We start from the raw sequence: 13,502 nt of genomic DNA on the forward strand, positions 1-13,502 counted from the left end.
TAAATTTTGGTCTAAGAATATACAACCAAAATCGGATGAATGTCTTTGTTGGTTATCCCAGAGATTTAATTGGGAATTCTTCCCACGAGACAAAGACAAAAGTGTTTGTCAATGTTTCTTATTTCCGAGAAATTGTTTCTAGTGAAGTATTTGAGTGGGAGGACAATATAATTTGATAAGGTTTATGAACCTGAGCATAATGATCAGAGTAGCGCAGCATCGGAATTGGTTTCGGAAGCGGCCACAACGATCATGGCTCCCATGACTACAAAGTGTTTTAGCCATGGAGATCGAAGTACATATTGAACCTTGTAAGTATGGTTTACTTTGTGATCAAATAAATGATTTGTGGACAAAGGATTGATTTTGAACAATGATAAACCAACTACAAACAAAGAAGTTATGATGGGCCCTGACTCCGTTAAAATGGCCATACGCCATGAAATCCATAATAGATGAATACTTTTTGAAAGTAAATGGATCTATAGACTTGGATGAAATATCCTTAAAAGAAGCTCGACTTGTCGAAAAATTGTTTACGACAAACTACGATAAGATTAGATCTTCCGTAGTAATGCTTATAGTCTATGTGGATTATTCTAGTAATCACTACATATTTCTTTTATAAGATATGCTAGTAGGATGGCAAAATACATTACTTAACAGAAGTGTGTATTAAAGGTGTATACAAGATACAACCAAGAGTTTTGTTGGTCCGTGAAATACTAGATAGGTATACAAACTTCAATTAGATGAAGTAAGTATCGCGGAGTTGGATTCTTCACCAGATGAAATAGTCAAAGAGTTTTTGATTTCGTCAGAGACGATGAAGAGGCTTGCATTTGCAAGAAATTAAGTGGGAGCGCTAAGACACATTTATAATACTTTATGTAGGTGACATATAGTTGGTTATAAATGATGTAATTATATACTTGATTAAAAGGTTTCATTGAGAATTAACTTCAATGAAAGGATATGGACTGAAACAAATTTAGTGTCAAGATCTATGAAGATAGATTGAAACACAAAATAAGTTTAAGTCAAAGTACATAGAATGGATATTGAAATAATTCAATATAGAAATATTAAGAAAATGTTCTTGTCATGTGAAGGTTTAACAAGATTTGAGTGTATCTGACACTCGATGAGTAAAAACACATGAGTGATTTTAGATCACGAATAATATGTACAAAATCAGATATCTTGTGCTCTAAAATGTTATGAGCATATACCGGAATGATTCATAAGATGATCATGGGACGACAGTAAGAATATCCTTGAGTACTTTAGAAGAACTAAGGATACATATATATATTTGTATGAAGAAATGACAAACAAATCGCTGTAAGGTGTTACACCGATATTGGTTTTGTCACATATAAAATATAATTTCAATCTCAAATTAGACTAAGTATTGTTTAAAAGGTAGCACAATGAGCTAGAAGTAGTCTATGCTAGATTTAGAAGAGTTCTAAATATTGTGACGGATTCTACAAAAGAAGGCAGAGTATGTCATTGTTTTGACAATGACAAAGGATGTTAAGTCAAGAGGTTCTTTGAGAACTTGGTGTAGTTCCAAACGAGTCGAACTTTGAAGCTATATTGTGTGTGACAATGTTAGTGACATATTTCAGACCGCGGAATTAAGGTTCCACCAGAAGACCAAACATATTAAATGCCGACTCATTTGGAAATGAGTGACGCGTTGAGACGCAAATGAATTACAAAATACATACGGTTCTGAGCATGTCAGATCCGTTGACTAAAACCTCTCCCGTGAGCAAAAACATGATAAAGCACCGGAAGGCCAAGGTGTTATATCTTTACAAATGTAAACTAGATTATTGACTCTAGTGCAAGTGGGAGACTGAAGGAGATATGCCCTAGAGGCAATAATAAAGTGGTTATTATTTATATCTTTATGTTTATGATAAATGTTTATATATCATGCTAGAATTGTATTAACCGAAACATTAGTACATGTGTGATATGTAGACAAACAAGAAGTCCCTAGTATGCCTCTTAAACTAGCTTGTTGATTAATGGATGATTAGTTTCATAATCATGAACATTGGATGTTATTAATAACAAGGTTATGTCATTGTGTGAATGATATAATGGACACACCCAATTAAGCGTAGCATAAGATCTCGTCATTAAGTTATTTGCTATAAGCTTTTGATACATAGTTACCTAGTCCTTATGACCATGAGATCATGTAAATCATTTATACCGGAAAGGTACTTTGATTACACCAAACACCACTGCGTAAATGGGTGGCTATAAAGGTGGGATTAAGTATCCGGAAAGTATGAGTTGAGGCATATGGATCAACAGTGGGATTTGTCCATCCCGATGACGGATAGATATACTCTGGGCCCTCTCGGTGGAATGTCGTCTAATGTCTTGCAAGCATATGAAAGAGTTCATAAGAGACCACATACCACGGTATGCAGTAAAGAGTACTTGTCGGAGACGAGGTTGAACAAGGTATAGAGTGATACGAAGATCAAACCTCGGACAAGTAAAATATCGCGAGACAAAGGGAATTGGTAATGTATGTGAATGGTTCATTCGATCACTAAAGTCATCGTTGAATATGTGGGAGCCATTATGGATCTCCAGATCCCGCTATTGGTTATTGGTCGGAGTGAGTACTCAACCATGTCCGCATAGTTCTCGAACCGTAGGGTGACACACTTAAAGTTGGATGTTGAAATGGTAGCACTTGAATTATGGAATGGAGTTCGAATATTTGTTCGGAGTCCCGGATGAGATCCCGGACATCACGAGGAGTTCCGGAATGGTCCGGAGAATAAGATTCATATATAGGATGTCATTTTATGTGAAATAAAATGTCGCGGAAGGTTCTATGGAAGGTTCTAGAAGGTTCTAGAAAAGTCCGGAAGAAACCACCAAGGAAGGTGGAGTCCACATGGGACTCCACCACCATGGCCGGCCAGCCCTAGATGGGGTGGAGTCCCAAGTGGACTCCACCATAGGGGGCCGGCCACCCCCCACATGGGAGGTGGGAATCCCACCTTTGGGTGGGAGTCCTACTTGGGCTAGGTTTCCCCCCTCCTATGGAAGGTTTTGGTTTCGGGTCTTATTCGAAGACTTGGACACCAACACTTGGGATCCACCTATATAATGAGGGGCCAAGGGAGGGGGCCGGCCACCCCAAGACTATAAGCTGGCCGCCCCCCTTGAGTGGCCGGCCACCCCCTCCCAAACCCTAGCTTTGCTCCTCCACTCCATATTGCCCGCGTAGCTTAGCGAAGCTCCGCCGGACTTCTACACCGCCACTGACACCACGCCGTCGTGCTGTCGGATTCAAGAGGAGCTACTACTTCCGCTGCCCGCTGGAACGGGGAGGTGGACGTCGTCTTCATCAACAACCGAACGTGTGACCGAGTACGGAGGTGCTGCCCGTTCGTGGCGCCGGAACCGATCGTGATCAAGATCTTCTACGCGCTTTTGCAAGCGGCAAGTGATCGTCTACCGCAGCGACAAGAGCCTCCTCTTGTAGGCTTTGGAATCTCTTCAAGGGTGAGACTCGATACCCCCTCGTTGCTACCGTCTTCTAGATTGCATCTTGGCTTGGATTGCGTGTTCGCGGTAGGAAAATTTTTGTTTTCTATGCAACGTTATCCAATAGAGAGGCCAGGGGTGGAGTGGTCACGTCGTCATCGTCATCGGGTACCAGGGTACAGCGGCGGATGGTCGCCGTCCGTGTCGTCGTCTACAGGGCTAGTGCGTCCAAGTGGAGTTGTCTGGGAGATTTTTGAGGTCAAGGGGGTCGTGCAGGTGCAAGGAGAGAGGGAGGGGAGAGCTGAGTCGACGGGGCACGGCGGCGTCCTGTCGCGTCCAGGGACATGTCCTGGCTCGCTCTGAGCGTCGTGGGCGAGTCTGGGCGCGCGTGGCCTGGGCAGTGTCGACGCCGTCTCGGTCAAGGGCGTGCATGGTCAGCATCAGCAATGTGTGGGCAAGCTCAGAGACATGAGGTGGCTCAGCTGAGGTGAAGGGAGGAGGTGATGGCATGGGGAGGACATGGTGAGCATGGCATGGTCATGTCTGGGTCAAGGTGAGCAAGCTCCAGTGCTTGGCAAGTGGTGGTGAGGTGAGAGGGTGCTGCAGGGAGGCAGAGGAGAGCCAGGGCTTGGACTTGGTCTACTCAAAACTCAGCATGGGCCTCATTCTCCTCTCTGCCCACCATGTGTTTGATAAAATGCCCGAACGAAAATAATTTTTGAAATTTGCAAATCTTTTTGGTGGGTTGTAATCATATATTATTTGAAGTATATTGGTGGTGGTGGTGGTCAAAATGAAGTTGAAATGCAAATTCACATATTGCATATGATCATGAATTTGTTTCAAAGTCTCCACTTGGCTTGCTTCTCATTTGAATTTGAGACAGAGTTTGGGGTGATGGTTTCGGGCAAAGTTGTTCTCCTTGATGGTGTCTTGGATGAGGTGCAAAGAGTTGGCCAAGTGTAGAAGTGAAATCTCAAAAACCAGGGGCTCAAAGTGGGTATCATGCTGAAATTGGCACAAGTGACCATAATCACATGTGAGCTCAAATTTGATTCAAATTTCATTTGATTTGAGTTTCTTTGATTTCAAAAGTCCTAATAAGTGTTTAGTAACCATTTACAACCAATGGTGCAAGCCAAAGTGGGATAGGTTAAGAATTGCAAAAATGGCATAAGCCACATGGGTGTGTTGAGTTGATTTTTATAATTTCTTTTCTTATTTCTTTTCCTTTGGATTTGGATGATCATGAGATCATGGTTAGGGTTTTAGAGTAGGTGTAAACACATAAACAAGCATCATGGCAAAATGCACACTCAAATATTTAATAGGGTGAGCTATATGCATAGCACTATATGATGAGAAAAAGTTTTTGTTGGTTCTCAAATTTGGGTTTTTGGAACTCTCTCTTTCTTCTTTATTGAAAAGTTGGGATGTTACAACACAAGTGTTTGCTTCTAAGATAGAAAGAAGTAGGTAAACTGACTCAACATAAAGTAAAAGGAAGGCCCTTCGCAGAGGGAAGCAGGGATTACTCATGTGCTAGAGCTTTTTATTTTGAAAACATGGGAACAATTTTGACAACGGTAGTAATAATTCATATGTGTTATGCATAAAACCTCATATAAGTTGCAAGCCTCATGCATCGAATACTAATAGTGCCCGCTCCTTGTCCTAATTAGCTCGGATTTCCATGGATTATCATTGCATTACATATGTTTCAACCAAGTGTCACAAAGGGGTACCTCTATGCCACCTGTACAAAGGTCCAAGGAGATAGATCGCATTTGATCTCTCAATTTTGATAGATCTCAACTTGAGGATATCCATACCGGGACAACATAGAAAACAGATAATGGACTCCTCTTTTATGCTTTAAGCATTCAACAACAGATAATATTCTCATAAGAGATTTGAGGATTAATGTCCAAGCTGAAACTTCCACCATGATACATGGCTTTGGTTGGCGGCCCAAAGTTCTTCTCTAACAATATGCATACTCAAACCATTTAACTCATGGCAAATCTCCCTTACTTCAGACAAGACGAACATGCATAGCAACTCACATGATATTCAACAAAGGTGTGACAGGTTGATGGCGTCCCCAGAAATATGGTTACCGCTCAACAAGCAACTTATAAGAACTAAGATACATAAGCGACATATTCTTTACTACAATAGTTTTTTAGGCTACTTTCCCATGAGCTATGTATTGCAAAGACAAGGAATGCATTTTTTTAAAGGTAGCACGCAAGCAATTTACTTTGGAATGGCAGAAAAATACCACATAGTAGGTAGTTATGGTGGACACAAATGGCATAGGTTTTGGCACAAGGTTTTGGATGCACGAGAAGCATTCCCTCTCAGTACAAGGCTTTGGCTAGCAAGGTTGTTTGAAGCAAACACAAGTATGAACCGGTACAGCAAAACTTACATAAGAACATATTGCAAGCATTATAAGACTCTACACTGTCTTCCTTGTTGCTCAAACACTTTTACCAGAAAATATCTAGACCTTAGAGAGACCAATCATGCAAACCAAATTTCAACAAGCTCTACGGTAGTTCTCCACTAATAGGTTTAAACCACATGATGCAAGAGCTTAAACATGATCTACTTGAGAGCTCAAAACAATTGCCAAGTATCAAATTATTCAAGACAACATACCAATTACCACATGAAGCATTTTCTGTTTCCAACCAAATAGCAATAAATGAAGCGGCTTTCAACTTTCGCCATGAACATTAAAAGTAAAACTAAGAACACCAGTGTTCAATATGAAAAAGCGGAGCGTGTCTCTCTCCCACACAAGGATTGCGAGGATCCGAATTTATTCAAATACAAACAAAAATAAAAGCACACAGACGCTCCAAGTAAAGTACATAAGATGTGACGGAATAAAAATATAGTTTCACTAGAGGTGACCTGATAAGTGGTTGATGAAGAAGGGGATGCCTTGGGCATCCCCAAGCTTAGATGCTTGAGTCTTCTTGAAATATGCAGGGATGAACCACGGGGGCATCCCCAAGCTTAGACTTTTCACTCTTCTTGATCATATTATATCATCCTCCTCTCTTGATCCTTAAAAACTACCTTCACACCAAACTCAAAACAATCTCATTAGAGGGTTAGTGCATAATCAAAAATTTACATGTTCAGCGAGGACACAATCATTCCCAACACTTCTGGACATTACCCAAGGCTACTGAAATTTAATGGAGCAAAGAAATCCACTCAAACACAGTAAAAGAGGCAATGTGAAATAAAAGGCAGAATCTGTCAAAACAGAACAATCCGTAAAGACAAATTTTTTCGAGGCACTTAACATGCTCAGATGAAGAAGCTCAAATTGAATGAAAGTTGCATACATATCTGAGGATTATTCATGAATTTTTACAGAATTTTTAGATTCTCCTACAGAGAGAACAGCTCAAATTCGTGACAACTAAAAATCTGTTTCAGCGCAGAAATCCAAATCTAGTATCAACCTTCTATCAAAGACTTTACTTGGCACAACAATGCAGTAAAGTAAAGATACAAAGGTATTGCTACAGTGGTAACAAGCACCTTGACTCAAATATAAAACAAAAATTGCAGAAATAAAATAATGGGTTGTCTCCCATAAGCGCTTTTCTTTAACGCCTTTCAGCTAGGCGCAGAAAGTGAAAATCAAGTAATATCAAGAGAAGAAGCATCAACAGAGGAGTTGGAGGTTTTCTCAACAATGCATTGTATCTTATCAATGTAAGTTTCAGAAGCTCCTCTTTCATTACTTTTAGGCTTACTATCCTCCTCAAATAAATTTTCAGGAACAATCCAATCAAAATTCTTTTCTAGTGCCTCATGCATTCCTATGAGCTTATAAGGTATTGGTACTTTAGTCTCCCCCTCACAATTGGCTTCATTAGTGTACTTTAGCCTATCTTTTTCCATCTTTTCAAGGGTACTTGCAAAATTGGTATAAAAGCCAAGCATCCTATGTTGAATAAAGACTTTTCTAGCTTCTCTAGCTACATCACCAAATTCTTTAAGAAGGGTTTCTAAAACAAAATCTTTCTTCTCTCCTTCTTCCATATCACAGAGTGTAAGAAACATATGTTGCATTATAGGATTAAGATTAACAAATCTAGCTTCCAACATGTGCACTAAAGAGGCAGTAGCAATTTCATAATTAGGAGCAAGTTCCACCAAGGATCTATCTTCAAAATCTTTAACCTTACTAACATGAGTGAAAAATTCTTCTATATTATCTCTTCCAATGATAGACCCACGCCCTACTGATATATCTTTCACAGTGAACTTAGGGAGAAGCATGATGAAATAAACTAAGGTAAACTGATAAATAAAGTAAATGCAAGTAACTAATTTTTTTGTGTTTTTGATATAAAGAAAGCAAACAAGACAGAAAATAAAATAAAGCAAGATAATAAACAAAGTAAAGAGATTGGGTGTGAGAGACTCCCCTTGCAGCGTGTCTTGATCTCCCCGGCAACGGCGCCAGAAAATGTGCTGTTGTTGCCGCGGGAGTTGGCAATCTCTGTGGTGTAACTTTTCTTCAGATTCCCCGGCAACGGTGCCAGAAAATGTAGCTGCTGGCGTGCGACAGGGATTGCAACGGCGCCAGAAAGTAGCTCCTTGTGACGGTAAAGCACACGTCCGTTGGGAACCCCAAGAGGAAGGTGTGATGCGTACAGCAGCAAGTTTTCCCTCAGTAAGAAACCAAGGTTTATCGAACCAGTAGGAGATGAAGGCCACGTGAAGGTTGTTGGTGAAGGAGTGTAGTGCGGCGCAACACCAGGGATTCCGGCGCCAACGTGGAACCTGCATAACACAATCAAGATACTTTTCCCCAACTTAACAGTGAGGTTGTCAATCTCACCGGCTTGCTGTAAACAAAGGATTAAACGTATGGTGTGGAGAATAATGTTTGCTTGTAAAGAACAACAGAGAACAATGATTGCAGTAGGTTGTATTTCAGATGTAAAAGAATGGACCGGGGTCCACAGTTCACTAGTGGTATCTCTCCAATAAGATAAATAACATGTTGGGTGAACAAATTACAGTTGGGCAATTGACAAATAGAGAGGGCATAACAATGCACATACATATCATGATGACTACTATGAGATTTACTTAGGGCATTACGACAAAGAACATAGACCGCTATCCAGCATGCATCTATGCCTAAAAAGTCCACCTTCGGGTTAGCATCCGCACCCCTTCCAGTATTGAGTTGCAAACAACAGACAATTGCATTAAGTACGTAAGTAATGTAAACAATACAAATATCCTTAGACAAAGCATTGATGTTTTATCCCTAGTGGCAACGACACATCCACAACCTTAGAACTTTAAATACTTTGTCCCAGATTCAATGGAGGCATGAACCCACTATCTAGCATAAATACCCCCTCTTGGAGTTACAAGTATCAACTTGGCCAGAGCCTCTACTAGCAACGGAGAGCATGCAAGATCATAAACAACACATATATGATAGATCGATAATCAACTTGACATAGTATTCCATATTCATCGGATCCCAACAAACACAACATATAGCATTACAAATAGATGATCTTGATCATGATAGGCAGCTCACAAGATCTAAACATGATAGCACAAGAGGAGAAGACAACCATCTAGCTACTGCTATGGACCCATAGTCAAAGGATGAACTACTCACGCATCAGTCCGGAGGCGGGCATGGTGATGTAGAGCCCTCCGGTGATGATTCCCCTCTCCGGCAGGGTGCCGGAGGCGATCTTCAGAATCCCCCGAGATGGGATTGACGGCGGCGGCGTCTCAGTAACTTTTCTTGTATCGTGGCTCTCGGTACTAGGGTTTTCGCGACGGAAGGATTATATAGGCGAAGGGGCAGAGTTGGGGGACGCCCGAGGGGCCCACCCCATATGGCGGCGCGGCCAGGGTTGGGGCCGCACCCCCCTATGGTGTGGCCGCCTCGTGGCCCCTCTTCGTCTCCTCTTCGGTGTTCTGGAAGACTCCGTGGAAAATAAGACCGTGGGCTTTTGTTTCGTCCAATTCCGAGAATATTTCCTGTGTAGGATTTCTGAAACCAAAAACAGCGAAAACGAGGCGACGCTTCGGCATCTTGTTAATAGGTTAGTGCCGGAAAATGCATAAAAATGATATAAAGTGTATATAAAACATGTGAGTATTGTCATAAAACTAGCATGGAACATAAGAAATTATAGATACGTTTGAGACGTATCACCGATGCGTCGAGTCTGCGGCGGGCACAGTTAAGTTCTACAGGAGCTACAACCGCCGGGGCAGCTGGGCACCAGTGGAGGGCCGGCTCTCGGCTAAGTGGCATCCCTGCAAACGAAAGAGATAGTCTGGTGAGAGATCTCGATCTATCCTTCATCTCGGTGGACTCGAGAGGAAACATTGTGCCCAAAACACCTCAAGCAGCACTCGTAGCAGCACAAACCTACCTGATCACCACTCAACCGGCGGCTGATGATCCGTGGCTAGCAATCCACCGTTCCACTCTCTTGGGCCTTGGCATGGTTGGAGCCTCACTTGTAGAAAAAGAAATCATACCACGACCCGAAAGGTCACCACGCCGTCGCAATAGCCCTTGGCAGGATATTGAAACCAGAAGATCAAAGTCACCACACCGTCGCAACAGCCTGCGGTTCGCACCCGAAGCTCGAAGGTCAAGCTCACCCGACGAAGATGCAAGACACGATATTACCCAGCGAAGAGTCGACAGATCTCGAGTTGAGCGTGACAGTCGAAGGAATCCAAGAAACGACGACCACGATGACGATCTCGAAGCATGCGGCGCCAGATGCTTTACCCGACGGGTTCGCAAAACGCCCGTGCCTAAAGATTTCAAACTCCCCAACGATCGCCTCAAGTATAATGGTCTTCAAGAACCCCAAGAGTGGATAAGCGATTACTTGCAAACCGTCAAGATACAGGGTGGCACGAAAGCCACCGCCATGCAAAGCTTGCAGCTGCATCTGAGCGGAGCCACAAGATCGTGGCTCAGGCAACTACCCGAAGAATCTATCAGCAATTGGGATGACCTGGAGGATAAGTTCATTCGCAACTTTCGATCCACATACAAGCGACCCGCGTCAGTCGAAGAGTTGAGGGCATGCGTACAGAAATCCAGCGAGCCGATACGTGCATATATCTAGCGCTAGAACATCATCAAGAACTCAGCCGAAAATGTCTCCGACGAGCGAGCAGTCGATGCTTTCGTTAACGGATTGCATCACAAGGACTTCATTGAAGAGCTGGGTTGAGCCAAGCCGAAAACAATTTCTCAGTTGATGGACATAGCCAATGAATTGGCTGATGGTGAGGATGCGCTGCATAACAAGCGGACTCGCTCACCCGAAGAAGATCAGTTCAGGCGAAATAATGACCGGAGGCGAAGAAACCGCAACTATGATGACCATGGTGGACCAGTCAAATAGCGGCTGGCTTCGTAAGCGAAGAAAAGTGGCAAGGCGAATACCGAAGCGGCGGGTACCATGCTAGCAGCCGAGACGAGCCCGGTTCCAGCAAGCCAGCATATAGGCCAAGACCCCCGCGAGATTTCGAGCAGTCGCCGGAACAACTACTCAATGGACCCTGCAACATGCACTTTTATGTCGACTGGGAAGGTAGGAGAAGGTCTAATCACGTCATGAAAGATTGCCGAACTTTCTTGCGACTACAGGGAGCCATGGGAGCAAAGCAGAGTGAGGCAGCAGGCCGAGGGTTTACGGAGCACCCGGAACTTTGGTACTCAACGCGCCACCACCACCTCCATTGCCTGCACATGCAACCGCAGTAATCCAGCCACAACCCGCGATCCAAGTCACAAATATACAATACAAAGATCCAAATCACAAATAAAGTAAATAAAGCGTCCGAGTACGGACAAGATACAAATAGGACTAAGAGTTCTGAAGATAACCAGTGGCGTCCATAACCCTACCCAGGCCAAGCCGGAAGGTTAACCTTCCTAACGTCGTCATCTCATACCTGTCCAAAAGAATCGGGCCAACGATTGCCGACAAAGGAGGGAGAAGACAAAAGAGGAAGAAAGCAGAGCGTGAGTACCAAGGCACGTAATCCATGGCACGTACTCAGCGAGACTAGAACTAGGCTGTGCTCGCCGGGCTATATGGTGGACTTAGCGGCAGCAAAACTTGCACTAGAAACCAATAGAAACACGCTACAACATCCGTCTACTCAGAGAAGGTAAGAGAGCGCATAAAGGTATCTACTAGACAGTACACAAACATAACCCAGCCAAATACACATATCCCCTTCACTCATAGCGAAGAAGCAATGTAAAAGGCACTCCACGGTTGACAAGTTTTATTAGATATTGGTTGTAGTAATGCTATATTACTACACAAGTTATTAGCAGGTTATTAACAACAAGTATAAGGTGTAAGTTGTTCTATGATCAAGTCGGAATGCTCTGAGTCGTCCATAACTGCGGATACGGCTTATCGATAAGATGTACACCCTGCAGGGGTTGCCCAAATGTAACCATACACATGCTCGACCCCGCTTAATTAGGGCGAAGTCTCACAACAAGACCGTTCCCGATGCTACAAGCAAGTTTAATGGGAGCCACCCAAGTAAGCTACCCGTGATGGAGTCCGGACGGGGCTCCGAAACCGACCCAGAGGTTTGCCACAAAGTCCAAGGCAAGTGTTAACAACGGCCACGGATAAGTCTTTCCGCAATATGAGTACAATACAGAATATAAACACCCGAAGGCAACAGGAAATAAATCGTGCATATCGTGCATATGAGCAAATAAAACCAAGGTTGTAGCTCCCAGTAAACAGACTCGAGGAAAGGTAGTAGGTGATGGGGGTCCCATTCCCCCAAGTACGGGTAGAGCGCTCATTCTCGGAACAAGTGACAAGAACTCGGGTCCTAGGGGACACTAGTGGTTGACAAAGGTGTCTCCCACCGGTGCCTCTGCATTAGTTATTATCCCACTTCAATTTTTGTTGCAACAATTATCATGATTAACTTCACCAACATTATCCATAGATGAAACATGTATCAACCTCCCAACATATCCCAATAACAAATCGAGATAGACACACAACCCTAAGCATGCCCTACGACTCGCAAGGCTCGCCAAACAACAAACAACGGACAATAGGTAATGGAAGGGATAATGGCGTAAGTGCGGGAAAACAAGTGGAATATGACACGTGACTCGAAAAGAATCGCAACATAAGGATAGCAATAAGAGCGAAAGCGGAAATGTAAAATATGTGAAGAGAAGGGGCTCGCCTGTGAAAAACTGCAGAAGAACTGCCGGGGAACTTGTCGTATCTCACATCACCACTTCATCCTATCTGGGAAGAAGCAAATGCTGGAACACATAACAGATGCAATTCATACAACTACGGAGAAAGAATCAGCATGAGCAGATGAATTCACGCATGATATGACAGGGATGATGCGGTGCAACTTATCAAAATTAAGCGGAACCGGAGTACCGATAGCACAATTATATGGCTGAATTTATTTATCTACCCCGCATAATTAAATGTTGATTAGCATGGTAGGCAAGGCATGGGTGAGCTACACAATATTAAATGGAGTAGGATAAGATAACAATATTCCCGGACACTCCATATTTAATTATTAGATGAATCGCTAACTACCCCCGAACAAAATATGCGATGCAACATGTATGATATGATGCGAACAAGAAACATATCACTTTTAGAAAATAGGGCTTATGGTCGGGGTCTCACGTTTCGGATCGGAGGGCGATCGTCGGATTGAAGAGGAAGTGGCGGAAGGCGCCGATGTCGCGGAAGTAGTCGCATTGCCACCGTCCCGTAGTTGAAGTACTTGTAGCCGAACATCATCACTCCACCGGAGTTGGAGAATATATTGACAAACGAAGACTCACGGAACAACAACGAAACGGAGCCGCCGACTAGATAAAACCGATGCCAAAGTGTTGC

The sequence above is a fragment of the Lolium perenne genome, chromosome 6, assembly GCF_019359855.2.
Source record: "Lolium perenne isolate Kyuss_39 chromosome 6, Kyuss_2.0, whole genome shotgun sequence".
NCBI lineage: Eukaryota > Viridiplantae > Streptophyta > Magnoliopsida > Poales > Poaceae > Lolium > Lolium perenne.